This window comes from Ictidomys tridecemlineatus, chromosome 1 (assembly GCF_052094955.1).
Source record: "Ictidomys tridecemlineatus isolate mIctTri1 chromosome 1, mIctTri1.hap1, whole genome shotgun sequence".
NCBI classification, from domain to species: Eukaryota; Metazoa; Chordata; class Mammalia; order Rodentia; family Sciuridae; genus Ictidomys; species Ictidomys tridecemlineatus.
Window position 1 is genome coordinate 25,714,484 of NC_135477.1, and position 15,968 is coordinate 25,730,451.

The 15,968-nt window shown below is 36.1% G+C and overlaps 1 protein-coding gene and 1 pseudogene across 14 annotated transcripts in view; one reads left to right on the top strand and one right to left on the bottom strand.

Annotated features, from left to right (window-relative positions):
* Btrc (beta-transducin repeat containing E3 ubiquitin protein ligase) overlaps positions 1-15,968 on the bottom strand; it is a 209,015-nt gene that overhangs the window by 121,225 nt on the left and 71,822 nt on the right. For 7 of the 14 annotated variants that reach the window (XM_078022905.1, XM_078023239.1, XM_021731886.3 and 4 more), the window contains exon 2: positions 15,412-15,488. The exons of the other annotated variants lie outside the window; for them this stretch is intronic. The gene's annotated coding sequence lies outside the window, so the exon portion shown is untranslated. The remainder of the gene's footprint in view (positions 1-15,411; positions 15,489-15,968) is intronic. 14 annotated transcript variants of the gene reach the window in all.
* LOC101967310 (PCNA-associated factor pseudogene) lies at positions 3,511-4,347 on the top strand (annotated as a pseudogene).

The window sequence follows — 15,968 nt, forward strand, 5'->3', positions numbered from 1 at the left end:
TCAACGAGTATATAAAAAAATGTTCGACATCTCTAGCAATTAGACAAATTCAAATCAAAACTGCTTCCTTAACAATGAATTCAGCAAAGTAACAGGATACCAACAAAGGCATTTCTGTGTATCAGTGACATATTCTCTGAAAGGGAAATGAGGAAAACTACCCCATTTACAATAGCCTCAAAAAAAAAAACAAAACAACTTGGGAATCAATCTAACAAAAAAAGTGAAAGACCTCTACAACGAAAACTACAGAAAGCTAAAGAAAGAAATTAAAGAAGACCTTAGAAGATGGAAAGATCCTCCTTGTTCTTGGATAGGCAGAATTAATATATGGTCAAAATGACCATACCACCAAAAGCATTATACAGATTTAATGCAATTTCAATCAAAATCCCAATGACATTCCTCATAGAAAAAGAAAAAGCAGTCATGAAATTCATCTGGAAAAATAAGAGACCCAGAATAGCTAAAGCAATCCTTAGGAAGAAGAGTGAAGGAGGTGGCATCAGTATACAACCTTAAACTATACTACAGAGCAATAGTAACAAAAACAGCAGGGTATTAGCACCAAAATACACTAGTAGACCATTGGTACAGAATAGAGGACACACAGACTAACCCACATAATTACAGTTATCTTATATTAGACAAAGGCGCCAAAAATATACATTGGAGAAATGATAGCCTCTTCAACAAATGGTGCTGGGAAAACTGGAAATCCATATGCAACAAAATGAAATTAAACCCCTATCTCTCACCATGCACAAAACTCAACTCAAAGTGGATCAAGGATCTAGGAATTAAACCAGAGACTCTGCGTCTAATGGAAGAAAAAGCAAGCCCAAATCTCCATCATATCGGATTAGCCCCCTACTTCCTTAACTAGACTCCTATAGTGCAAGAATTAAAATCAAGAATTAATAAATGGAATGGATTCAAACTAAAAAGCTTCTTCTCAGCAAAAGAAACAATCAGTGAGGTGAATAGGGAGCCTACAGCTTGGGAGCAAATTTTTACCATTTGCACATCAGATAGAGCACTAATCTCTAGGGTATATAAAGAACTCAAAAAGCTAAACTCAAAATTAAAAAAAAAAAAAACAGATTACACAATCAATAAATGGGCCAGGGAACTGAACAGACACTTCTTAGAAAAGGGTATATAATCAATCAATGAATATCTAAAAAAATGTTCAACATCTCTAGCAATTAGACAAATGCAAATCAAAACTGCTCTAAGATTTCATCTCATTCCAGTCAGAATGGCAGCTATTAAGAATACCAAAAAACAACAACAACAAAGAATACAAACAACAATAAGTGCTGTCGAGGATGTGGGGAAAAAGCCACACTCATACATTGCTGGTGGGACTGCAAAATGGTGCAGCCAATATGAAAAGCAGTATGAAGATTGCTTGAAAAACTGGGAATGGAACCACCTTTTGATCCAGCTATCCCAAATGGAACCACCTTTTGATCCAGCTGTACCCAAAGGACTAAAAAACAACATACCACATCAATGTTTATTGCAGCACAATTCACAATAGTTAAACTGTGGAAGCAACCTAGATGCCCTTCAACAGATAAATGGATAAAGAAACTGTGGTATATGTATACACAATAGAATATAACTCAGCAATAAAAGAGAATAAAATCATGGCATTTGCAGGTAAATGGATGGAGTTAGAGAATATCATGCTAAGTAAAGTTAGCCAATCCCAAAAAACCAAATGCCAAATGTTTTCTCTGATATAAGGAGGTTGGGTTCATAGTGGGGTTGGGAGGGGGAGCATGGGAAGATTAGACAAACTCTAGATAGGGCAAAGGGGAAGGAGGGGGAAGGAGGTGGCAAAGGGGTAAAAAAAGATGGTGGAATGAGATGGACATCACTACCTTAAGTACATGTATGAGGAAGACATGAATGGTGTGAATATACTTTGTATACAAGCAGAGATATAAAAATTGTGCTCTATATATGTAATATGAATTATAATGCATTCTGCTGTCATATATAACAAATTAGAGTGAAAAATTTTTTTAAAAAAGTAAAACTGGGCGCGGTGGTGCATGCCAGTAATTCCAGCAGCTCAGAAGGCAGGAGGATAGCGAGTTCAAAGCCAGCCTCAGCAACAGCAAGGCACTAAGCAACTTAGTGAGACACTGTCTCAAAATAAAATGCAAAATAGGGCTGGATATTGCTTAGTGGACAACTGCCCCTGAGTTCAATCCCCAGTAACTCCCCCCTTATAAAAAAAAGTAAAGTGGAATCATTATCAAGAACAGGCTTCCATAAATGTCACTTGCATTTCCACAAGGTTCTGAGAAGCCATTATGAACTACAGACCATAAGAACAATATTTACCCACCAAATATTTATTTTTCATGACCAGAGTGGACATGAATTCTTTTTTATTTTTATTTATTTATTTTTTTAGTTGTCAATGGACCTTTATTTTATTTGTTTATGTGGATGCTGAGAATAGAACCCAAGGCCTGACACATGCTAGGCAAGTGCTCTACCACTGAGCCACAACCCCAGTTCTGCACATAAATTCTTGTAATCAATGTGGATTACAAGAACTAAATTTTATCAGACAAAAACTGTTTGCCAGACATTGTGCTATATCTTTTAGGTACATTATTTCATTTAATCATTGCAAGCTTGTCAAAGAGTTGTTAACACTATTACTTTAAAATGAGAGTAGTGCATGTGGCGCATGCCTATCATCCTAGTGACTTGGGAGGCTGAGAGAGGAGGTTCCCAGCTTCAAGGCCAGCCTCAGCAACTTAAGGAGACCCTCAGTGATTCAGTGAGAACTTGTGTCAAAAAAAACTTGAGGTGCTTGGGTTGTAGCTTAGTGGTAGAATGCTAGCCTAGCATGTGTGAGGCACTGGGTTCAATCCTCAGCATCACATGAAAATAGATAAATAAAATAAAGGTGTTCTGTCCATCTACAACTAAAAAAAACAAAAATTAAAATTAAAAGTGAGGACTAGAAACACAGCTTAGTGGTAAAGCACACCTTTTTTCAATCCCCTGGCAAAAAAATAAAACAAAAGTAGAGTAGATAAGTTCAGAGAACTTGACTAAATGGCAATGACATACAAAAGGCCCCAGTGTGCTCGGCTCCAAAATCCATAGACTCACTATTACAAAACAGACCTGCTCTCATGTCGTTTATTCTTTTTATTCTTTCTTTTTCTTTTCCTTTTTTTTTTTTTTTTTTTTGATGGTGCTGGGAATCAAATCTCCATCTCAATTTACACTCCATTTTGGGGACAAATTAACATAAATGGTTACTACAAGGAAAAATATAGTAATACACTATATTGTGTTAGACAATAGCTGTTATATTTTCTAATATCTAGAAAGGTTCAGACACAGGTTTTAAGTTTATTGTAACACTTGCTACTGTATGAAAGTTAATTATATATTGCCTCCTCTACAGACTGTATTCCTTAGAGATAGGATTCACAACATTTTTTCGTCTCCAGTGCCTGTTCATAGTACATGTTCAGTAAGTGTGCTTAATAGTGAGAGATCAATGAGAACTACATATCAAAGAGAAGGAATCATTGTTTGCTTGGGGAATAGTCATAGTACTAATAATAATACTCATTTGCTACTTGAGGGAGACTACTCTAACTAGACTGGACGGAATGTGCTGGATAATGTTCTTTCACAGTTCATTATCTTATTCACCCTGTATAACAATCTAATAAGGAAAAAAAAGATACAAGAGGTTAAATGAATTACTAAAAGTTGATGGGTACTAGCAAGTAGCAATGATCAAACTAAAAACTATTCTGATTATCTAGGAAAGTGTTACATAGAAATGGCACTTTACATGGAATTACTTCATTTATTAAGAAATGGGGAGCTAAAGACAGTTTGGGAATGCTAGACAGGAACCAAGGAAAGAAAGCGCATTCAAGAAGCTGTAGAGGTCCCTCTCCTGTGAAACACCTTTGGCTGGGAATATGCATTTTTTTCATCTCCTCCTGTTTGAACATGGTGCAAACTCAAAGCAGACAGTATCCCAAGCACCTACAGAAAAGTGGTGGTTTCTCAAGCCCCAAGAAAGGTCCTTGGTCCCTCCACCTCAGCCACTAATTATACATGGCTTTCATCAAGGTATGTTGAAAATAAGTATGCAGGAGGAAATCCAGTTTGTGATGTCCAACCCCCAAGCGGCTAAAAAGGAATTGGAGAATTCTTCAGGCTGTCCCCTAAAGATTTTGAAAAGGAGAATCAGATTCCTGAAGAGGCAGGAAGCAGTAGCTTAGGAAAAGCAAAGGGAAAAAAGTATGTCCTTTGCAACCTGATCATACAGATGATGAAAAATAATAAAACTTATCCATCTTTGAATACTGTCTCCTGTTTACTCTGGTATTCTAGGGTGTAGATTTGCGTAGATATGTTTGTTCAATAAGCTTTGTTGAATAGGCATTTAACTTTAAAAAAATGAGGCTAAAGTATATTTAAAAGCAAGTTATGAAATTGGAGAATTTGTAAAATTATGGTTACTTAGGTTAATATTCAATTTAATGCAGTATGTTGGTTCTTTTACCTGTTATAAAGCTTCTTGTTCTTACTAACATTAAATCACTGCATGATGTTCCAATTACTAATGTCCTATATTTGAGATTTGCTTACATACCGTACTGATGCCATTTATATTGACATTTGGGCACTGAAATGATGTTGTTGTTATTTTCTTTATTTGCTTTAAAAAGCAGAGTTAGAGTTTTACACATGAAAAAAATTCAGTATTGGGGCTGAGGATGTGGCTCAAGCAGTATGGCGCTCGCCTGGCATGCACAGGGTGCTGGGTTCGATCCTCAGCACCACATAAAAAAATAAAATAAAGATGCTTTGTCCACCAAAAACTAAAAAATAAATATTAAAAAAATTCTCTCTCTTTTTTAAAAAAAAATCAGTATTAACTTAATTTCTGTCATTTTTCAGAAAGGAGCCAAAATTGTCATATTGAATAAATTTGGATGGATATGAAAAAAGCTAAGGACAATTTAACCTTGAGGGTTTAAACAACTGATAATTAAAGTTCCTAAAACAACAAAAAGACAAAATACTAGCATAGAATGAGGAAAAAAGATTGCATAAGCCACATTAATAGGGAGGAATTTTTCTTGGATAATTAATTCAGTATCATATCCTTTGCACCTATATTTTTAAAGTTGGAAATCAATAAAACATGACTGGCAAATCATGCTATAGCCCACAGCTGAGTCTAAAATCTTCAGAGCGTTCACCATATTTCTCAAGATAACCAGTGGTATAACTGAAGAGATGGGTATAATACTACTTGTTAACTGATGTTCTTGCTTTCCTAGCACACTGCTTGCTGATAAGCTATCAATTTTCAAAATTAACCATGTTTTAAAAGGCATGTTTTTCTGAAATTTGAAATAAAAGAGTACTTATTTTCACAATAAAAAAAAGCTGCTGTAATCATCAACATGGAGATGACAAACACACATCTAAAAAAAAGGATCAATAGGATTCAGTGGCAGATTATAAGGAAAGAAGGAAAATAAGCCAGAAATAACTCCAAAATGTCAAACCTGAAAGACTAGAAGAATAGCAGTGGCACAAACAGAGAGAGACACTGGCAAACTAGCTTTTTTGGCGGGGAGAGGCAGGGACAGGAGTAAGTGAGTAAAATTAATAGCATGATAGCTTGGGTACATGACTGTCATGTAGGCTGGGCCCTGAAGCACCGGCATGTAATACCAGCTACTTAGGAGGCAGAAGCCAGAGGATCACAAATTCAAGGCCAGAGTGGGCATCTGAGACAAACCCTGTTTCAAAATTAAAAATATAAAGGGCTGGGGGTATAATTCAGTGGTAGAGAATCACTGGGTTCAATCTCCAGTACCACAAAAAAGAAAGAAAAGACCAAACAAGTTCTGCAATGTAGCTGGGTACAGTAGCTAATGAATCACTACAAGCATGTGTTTGTACTCCCAACTATTCAAGTTGCTATGGTAGGACGATGGTGAGAGGCCAGCCTGAGCAATTTAGTAAGACGGCTGTCTCTTATAAAAAAAAATAAAAGAAACCTGTAATGCTTACATAAATATGGAAATAAGTGATGTCTGTATAAGTTTTTAACATATTAGGTTAAAAGCATTTTTTATAACAATCTAGTCTTTTTAAAAATTTTTTTTAGTTGTAGGTGGACACAATATTTATTTATTTATTATATGGGCTGAGGATCAAACCCAGTGCCATATATATGCTAGGCAAGTGCTCTACTCCTGAGCTACAACCCCAGCCCAAAAAAACTAGTATTTTTTAAAATAAAATTTGAGGTGCTTGAGTTGTAGTTCAGTGGTAGAGTGCTTGACTAGAACGTTTGAGGCACTGGGTTCCATCTTACCAACATATAAAAATAAACAAAATATCAGCATTGAAAGAGAATAGAATAATGGCATTTGCAGGTAAATGGATGGAGTTGGAGAATATCATGGTAAGCAAAGTAAGTAAATCCTCCAAAACCAAAGGCCGAATGTTTTCTCTAAGTAAATGATAATCCATAGTGGGAGTAGGGCATGGGACAAGTGGAGAACTTTGGATTGGGCAAAGGGAAGGGAGGAAGGGAAGGGAGTAAAACAGATGGTCAAATAAAATGGACATCATTACCCTAAGTAATGTATGACTGCACAAATGGTGTGACCCTACTTCATGTACATCCAGAAGTGATAAATTGTGCTCCATTTGTATAAATTGAATAGAAGAGCATTCTGCTGTCATGTATAACTGATTAGAATAATAATATATATTTAAATAAAGGTATTATGTCCATCTACTCCTAACTGTATATGTATATACACACATGTATATATACAAATATATATACTAACCATATATAGATATACACACACATATATATATTTTTTAAAATTGATACCTTTCTCTCTTCTTCCTTTGTAAACAATTCAGTTCAACAGACATTGAATACAGGATAAGTAGGCAACAAGCTTAGTGGAGGGGGTGGGGGGAGTCACAGTGACCCAATGCAGGATTCTGGAATCCCAAGTGGTATAAGAAGATTATCCCTGAGGGCAGAAAAGGCCTGGTATAGACTTCCAGGAAAAACATTTTCTGGTGGAAATGGTTCAGCATGGGATGACAGAGCCTTAGCGGAGAGAGGAAACCAGGAGAATAGCAGCGAGTAGAAGGATGAGGGCATCCACATCTACACGGGACAGCACAGCATCAAGGTTTTCCAGGTAGGCAAAAGATGTCACACACTTAGAGGTGGAGGGGCAATGGTCCAGCAGTCAGTTTCAGACTCAGTGGAGTAAAGAAGTTAGAAAGGGTAATCCCAGCACCCAAGCTATCAGATGTTCCCAAAAGGGTAAAGAAAGCATCCATAAGATGTATGAATGTGGTATGAAATAGAGAGAAAGCTGTGGGGACAACAGGAAATGAGTTATATACGAGGATCCATCAAATAAGAGTGATGGATCAAATACTGAGGATAATAAAAGCTAGGTTCCTAAATCAGAGAAAGGAATTAAGAGAAAGGAAAAAAAACCTAAAATGCATACTATATTGCTGAATTACAACTGAAAGCAATATTGTGATCTCAAAGCTTAATATAATGAGAGAGCTATTTGTAAGTAAATTATGCATGTACTGTATACATGTACACACTACACCCCTCCTACCAACACACACACATTCCCTAGATCTGTCAACTGAGAAGGCCCAGAAGCACTAACACCATTAATATGATGAACACATTTAATGATTCTAAATATTAAATAAATGAAAGAACCTTAGGACAATGGCTGTTTCCAGGGTTCAGACAGGGAAACTTCAAGACGGGCTTAATATATGTTCTTCAGAGGTTCAAACAACAGTAGAAACATGTCAAATGACACAGGGCCAGAATGAAAATCCGGGACAGGATCAATCTGAGACAATTTAAACATCTAACTAAATAATGTTAATAATGGATTATGATGGTAGCAGGCAAACTCTTAACATGTTCCCCAATAATTCCCTCCTCCTGGTATTCACACCCTTATTTAATCCTAACCCCTTGAGTATGGGATAGCCTAGTACCTTTCCTTCTAAGAGAACATGGCAAAGGTAATGGGATGACATTTTCTGTGACTAAATTACATACTGATGTAGGACAGATGAGGCTGGACTTAAGAAATTAGGAGGAAGAAGGTTAATTGGCCACAGACAGTGCAGATTGGCTCATGCCTTTCTTCCTCTGGACTGAGAGTTGAGAAATTTTTTGGACTTTATACTGGAGGGGATGGGAGGGCAAGGTTGAAGGTTTATGTTTTTGCAGAAGTCTACATAAAAGTAATTTTTTTCTTTGAATTCTCAAAAAGTGCTTTTTGCCTCACTTTTTTTTTAGAACAGTTAGAGGTTTTACACATTTTACCACAAAAGCAGGAGTGATATCGGCAAGTCTAGAGTTAAACTTAGTTCTTGCAAGACAGAGCAACAAGAAATAGGAAGTTCTAACCACACTGAGCTCTTTTGCAGAAATCTTTGCTGATATTTTGTTAACAAGAACAATTATGGTGGACTGGGGTTGTGGCTCAGTGGCAGAGCACTTGCCTAGCATGTGTGAGGCACTAGGTTCGATACTCAGCACCACATATAAATAAATAAATTCATCAACAACTAAAAAAAATATATATTTTTTTAAAATAACAATTATGGTGAGGATCTTCTAGGTGGGGGTTTCTGAACTGCTTCAATAAGACTGTAACTTCCATCTTGCTAAGAGACTCTACTGTCCTTCTTGGCTTACATGATTTAGTGAAGCAAGCAGTCTTATGGAGAGGTTCATGTGGCAAGGAACTAGAGCCTAGAGCCTACAACCAGCTGAGAATTTAGGCTTTCAGTCCAGTAGTCCTTGAAGAAAAGAATTCTGCCAACAACCATGTACTTAGAAGTGGGTCCTTCCTTAACTGAGCCTTCAAATGAGATCATAGCTCTGGACAACACCTTGATTATGGCTTTGTGGACACAGGTCAGCTCTGCCTAGACTCCCGACTCCAAAAAACTCTGAGATATTAAATGTATGTTGTATTATGGACGTGTTAATCAGCTTGACTGTGGTAATCATAATGAATACATATATGAAAACATCATGTTGTACATCTTAAATATATATAATTTTTATTTGCCAATTATACCACAATAAAGAATAAAAATATGTATTTTTGGAAACAAACACAGATGTAAGAAAATTCTAGGAAAAAGCCTATTTCAGGGTATACATACAGCATGCTGTCAATTTAGGAGTTAGCATTCTAACATATTAGAGCTCATGAAAACTTAAAAATAAATGTTTCTACTTCATAAGTTTAATTTTATGTTTGAAACAAGTATTTTCCATTTTGTTTGTTTATTTGTATTTTGGAATATATGAATATACATAAAGAGATATCTTAAGGATATGGGACCCAAGTCTACAGAGAAAATTCATTTATGCTTGATAGACACCTTATATACATAGCCTGAAGGTTATTTCATATAATACTGTTAATACATACACCTGCGTTTTCACTTCAACTAATCATAAGAAGTCACGTATGAAATTTTTCACATGTGGAGTCATGACAGTGCTCAAAAAGTTGGACTTTGGAGCATTTGGGAGTTCAGATTTTTATATTAGATGCTCAACCTGTATCAATTATTTGCCATTTAAAGTTTAAATACAACTCATTTGTGAACTGCCCCCAAAATATAAAATGTTGTGTGTTACATTATAACTCACTAAATTGTGGTAATTTGTTATTTGGCAATAAACAACTAATACCATAAGCTACTGAATAAAGTAGAAATTCATGAATCCATTAATGATATTAAAAGTAAACTGAAAGATTAATGAACAGGATATTTAGTCTCCAAGTACTTCCCATTAAATACTTTACAGTAAAAAAACAAGTTGACATCTTAATCAACATTATAATGATCAACATTAATAACACAACAAATGAAAGAAAATGAAAATCAAGTGTTGATAATATGCAGTAAGAACATAAGATTATCTCTGTAATGTTCTTCTCAAAGTCACATAAGTCACATAAGCTAGATATAATCATAAAAAAAAATCCAAACTCAAAAAACATTCAGTCAGGCAAGGTGGCACACGCCTGTAATCCCAGCAGCTAGACAGGCTGACAGGAGGATCACGAATTCAAAGCCAGCCTCAGATAATGAATTCAAAGTCAGCTTCAGCAAAAGCCAGGTGCCAAGTAACTCAATGAGATCCTGTCTCTAAATAAAATACAAAATAGGGCTGGGGATGTGACTCAGTGGCTGAGTACCCTGAGTTCAATCCCCAGTACAACCCCTCTCCCCCTCCAAAAAAAACTTTCAACAGAGGTATATCAGTGGTAGAGTGTGTGCTTGGCATGTGCAAGGCCTTGGATTCAATCTCTGCATCAAAAACAACAACAACAACAAACACCTACAAAACACATAGCCTGTAATTCTCAGAGATGTCAATATCATCAAAGTCCAAGAAAAGACTGAATAACTAGTAACTATCCCAGACTGAAGGGAAAAAGAGGCATGAAAACTAAATGCAATATGTGACTATGGATTAGGGTCCTTTTATCTAAAGGTCATAAATTAAGATTAACAGAGAAAAGTGAATGGGGACTGTAGATTAGATGACAAAATATTTATCAATATTAGTTTCCATATTCTGAACCTTACTAGGTTATGTAGGAGAATGTTCTTATTTATAGAAAATATATATTCAAAGAATTTGGGGGTACAGTACCTTATTCTCAAATGGTTTATTTTTAAAATGTTAATAGATTTTTATACAACTTTTCTTAATGTGAGAATGTTTAAATAAAACAGGACAATTAATAAAAACTCTGAGATTTTGCTTTTGGCTATAATTTAGTAATTGTTATGAGACTAAATTTCATGGAGAAAAGGTAACAGTAAAAGCTAAATAAAATACAAAAGAAAACTGTTTGAAGGCAAAAGAGATCCAATGTATCTAATACTTTAGGGGGTGTCGAGATATTAAGCAGATATCTGGATTAAGAAATTTATGCAGCCATTAAAAGAATGAAATTATGGCATTTGCCAGTAAATGGATGGAAAAGGATAACATCATGATAAGTGAAATTAGCCAAACTCAGAAACTCAAAGGTCGAATGTTCTCTCTCATAAGTAGAAGCTGGAGTAAAATACAGGAAAGGTGGGGTGGGAGGCACTGAGGGATAAGATTACATACAAACCAATGAGATACAATAGCCAAGTGAAAAGGATGTCTAGTAGAGGAAGGAGGGGTAGGGAATAAACAGGGAGGTCCATGAACTTAAATTGATGTCTATACATGTATGAGTTTGTCAGGATGACCCAACTGCTGTGTATAAACATTAAGCTATAATAAAAACAATAATAATAAAAAAAAAGATACTGGGAGAGGTGAAATGCACTCTGGAGAGTCAGACATTCTGTCCACAATTTCCCCTAAAGCATCTGCTAGCTTTGAAGTTTTACATGCACAGAGCAAGATACTGGAAAACCAAGTTTAAAGCATATTTCAGCAGTCTAATGATGCTGGGGAGCTAGAAATTGAGAATGCAGGGCTCACCTAGGAGAAAGTACTCAGATATATTAGAGGGGGGAGGGGAAACTCTCAGATAGCTTTTAGCTAACACCATGGATCAGAAAAAGGGCACCAAAGAGAGCAGCCTCAATTCAACAAAAGGGATATGCCCATGAAAAATATTAAACCCTCTCTGAAGGAAGATATCACTGAGTCTCTAACATTTTCATTAATTTTTTTAATATTATCATTAAAAATTATCAAGCACTCAAAGTGAAGGGCTCAAATAACTGTGGTTTTTGGTTTTGTTTTGTTTTGTTTTTGGTACCAGAGATTGAACAACTGAGGGGTACTTGCCCACTAAGCCACATCCCCAGCCCTATTTTGTGACTTAGAGACAGGGTTGAGTTGCTTAGTGCCTTGTTTTTGCTGAGGCTGGCTTTGAACTCGTGATCCTCCTATTTCAGCCTTCCCTGCTGCTGGGATTACAGGCGTGGTCCACCAACCCCTTCAAATAACCAAATTTAAAGCCAAAAACAAACAAAAGTAATCTTAGCTAGGGTTACAGGCAGGAGAATCACAACTTTTGAGGCCAGTCTCAACATAAAAAATAAAAAGGGATATTGATATAGCTCAGTGATAGGCTCTATCCCCAGTACCACAAACTAAGCAAATTAAAAAACCAAACAGAGTCAAAGAGCCAAAAGGTAAGAACAAAACAGATGCCGCTGACAGACAAATGGATAAAGTGCTATGTGCATACAATTATTCAGCCTAAAGAAGAAAGAAATGTCTTACATACGCTGTAACATGGATGAACCTTGAGATGATACTAGGTGAATACAGCATTCACAAAAAGATAAAGTATGATTGCACTGATATGAGTTAACACGAATAATCAAATTTGAAAACCAGAATTGTGGTTTCCAGGGGCTGGAAGGAGATGAAATAGGGAGTTGTTGCTTAATAGAAGAGAGTCCAGTTTTGCAAAAGGTAAAAATTTCTGTAGACTGGTTGCACAATAATGTGAATGTAGTTAAACTAATGAATTGTATATTAAAGAATGGTTAAACTAGGTGTGGCAGCACATGCCTACAATCCCAGAAATTTGGGAGATTGAGGCAAAGGATCACAAATTCAAGGCCAGCCTCAGCAACTTAGGAAGACTGTCTCAAAATAAAAAATAAAAAGTGTTGGAGATGTGGCTCAGTGGCTAAGCACCCCTGGGTTCAGTCCCCAATACAAAAGGGGGGGGTGTGGTTAAGAGGTAAACTTTGTGATTAATATATAGTTATAGATAGACAAACTTTAAAAAAAACAGTCTCCAACGTGACAAGCATTGGAATGACCAGCCACAATTTTAAAACAACCAAGTTTAAGATGGTCCAGAAAACTGATGAAAAAGTAGAGTTGCACCAGAAAACTAGAATCTCTAATTTAAAACATACAATATAAGGAAATCCTATAATTAAAAAATATAAAAGTTAAAATTATGACTTCATCAGATTTGTTTAAGAGATTAGATACAGAGCAAGTGAGAATTTGTATGCTGGTTCTGCCTTCAAGCCACCATAGCACCAGCACATGGTACCAGGGATCAGGCTACAGCAGAAACAAAAAGAAAATAATGAGAATCACTGTGCTAAACAAGAGTCAAAAGATAGGAAAATAATATAAAAACTATGAATTAAACAGTGAAAAGTGAATAGGAGTATTTGGATTCACAGAAGGAAAAAAAGAAATGGCACAAGACAACCTCTAAAAATATATTACAATTTTCAAAAACATGAAAATCATCAAGCTACAGACTGAAGAATCTTTATAAACATAAAAGCAAGCACCTTTTTTATGCCTTGGTGAACTGTTGTTCTAAGTTTAGATCAGCTTTTCATATTTTATCCTTTGTGTCTCTAACGTTGTGAAATATACTGGGAACTTTTTTTTTTTTTTTAAAGCCACTTTAGCCAGTCTAGATGAATTGCCCAGACTAGCCTTGAACTTGCAATCCTCATGTCTCAGTCTCCCAGTCACTGGGATTACAGGTGTGTTCCCAGCTTCCAGAAGACTTTAATGTAATTATTTTCTTTAATATGAAGGTATTTTCTTCCATCTGGAACATATGCATCTTTTTCACGACTACTTTCCTCTTTTAAAATAAACTCATCTTTATTAAGTTCCTCCAGCTACCTACCTAGAGTCTATCAAATGGTAGCTATGTCAATATTACTGTCAGCTAATTATTTAACCTTTCACTCAAATTTCAATAAATGTTACCAATTTTTGTTACTTTGTTTCATCTCTATTAGCCAATTTCCACTTTCAATTTTTTATTTCTATAAAATATCACCAGGGCTTAATACTGTTAGGAGACAATCTGACTAAATGCTTCCTTGTCTACTAACATAGTAACATACATGCAAAAGGATTAATAACCAACATACTTTGTTGTATGAGGTAGATTTGTTTTTCACATAGTGATCTGTAGAATGGAAAATCAGCCAAAATGTTTGTACTTCATATAGCTACTCAAAGTTAATATACCATGGTAACTGAAATTTGAACCATGTTATTGGGGCCTTGGTATTATTTCACTAAACTGTGATAACTAAAATTAGTGCATATTAGAACTAGGCAAAGCAGGACCTAAATTTGAATAAAACAGAAACTGAGTAAAAGACAAAAACTAGACTTCAGCTTCCACTATACAAAAACTGATTGGTACCAAACATGCCCTCCCACCATGGCAAGAAAACTAGATAAAATATGTGAAGCAGGTATTTTAAGACACTGGACGATATAAAATGCCAGACCATAATGCCTGATGGACAAGAAACAAGTGAAGTGAACCTTAAAATTGTCCTAACCTTCTCCCTGGGGGTACTCCAGTCTGCAACACCATAAAGGGAACCCCAGAGTAATGGCACTACTTACTTGAGTAAACAGAACAGAGTTTCTAGAAGCTAAAGAAACTAGAATTGGTGGGGCAGAGTATTAGAGAATAAGTTATGTAGAAAAAGGCTCCACATACCTGAATAGACCCCTTTGAGTCTGTCTGCACATGGTGATACTCCACAAGATTAGGCAAAAAGCTATGTAACAGCTATCAGTACAGCAACTAGAAATCACACAGACCTGGGTGACTTTTCTGTTCTGACCAGCCAAATTGCAGAAGCCTAACTGAACACCTAGGACATGTTGTAAGACTCCCAGAAAGGTCACACGTCAGTTGCATACAATGATGAACATTAGAATAAAGGCTATATCAAAAATCTAACCAAATAAATCTTAAAATCTGCCACAATAGCACAAAATACTAAGTATAAATAGAGTTGCAAGCAACTCAATTGCCAACCAATATAAACTCTATATTCTTTCAAAAAGAAAATAAGCCAGTAACAGTGGTGCACGCCTACAATCCCAGCAACTCGGGAGACTGATGCAGGAGGATCGAAGAATTCAAAGCCAGCCTCAGCAATTTAGCAAGGCCTTAAGCTACTCAGTGAGATCCTGTCTCAAAAAAAAAAAAAAAAAAAAAAAAGCGGGCTGGGGATGTGGCTCAAGCGGTAGCGCGCTCGCCTGGCTTCGTGCGGCTGGGGTTCGATCCTCAGCACCACATACCAATAGAGACGTTGTGTCTGCCGAGAACTGAAAAATAAATGTTAAAAATTCTCTCTCTCACTCTCTCTCCTCTCTCACTCTCTCTTTAAAAAAAAAAAAAAAAAGCAGAGAATGTGTCTGAGTGGCTTAACATTCCTGGGTTCAATCCCTGATACAAAAAAAAAGAAAGGAAGGAAGGAAGAGCAGAAAAATAATAGATGTATGGAGGTACACACCTGTAATCTTAGCTACTCCAGACACTGAGGCAGGAGGATCACAAGTTCCAGGACAGCCTGGGCAATTTAGCAAGACCCTGTATCAAAATAAAACAGTTGGGAATGTAGCTCAGTGGCAGTGTTAGCCTAGGTTGCACAAGGCCTTGGATTCAATCCCCAGTACTGCCCCCGCCAAAAGAAAAAAAAAAAAAAGATTTTCAATAAAACAATTCACAATGTTTGAAATCAAATCTAAGAATACTAGACAAGGAGCAGTAAAACATGACCCATAATGAGGAGAACATTTTTTTTAGACAATAGAAACAAATTCAGGGGGCGGGAGGGGGGTGAAATTAGCAGACAAAAACATTAAAAACAGCTGTAATATGAACAAAGTGATGCAGAATATAAAAAGGATAAAATAAGTTTCATGGAAAAAAAATATAATACCTGAAATGATAATATCATGAGATGGGTTTAATTCAGGATTAAACACTGTGAAAGAAAAGAACACTGAACTTTAAAAACACCGATAATAGGAAATAAAGCACTAAGAGAAAAATCACTGAGGGGAAAAA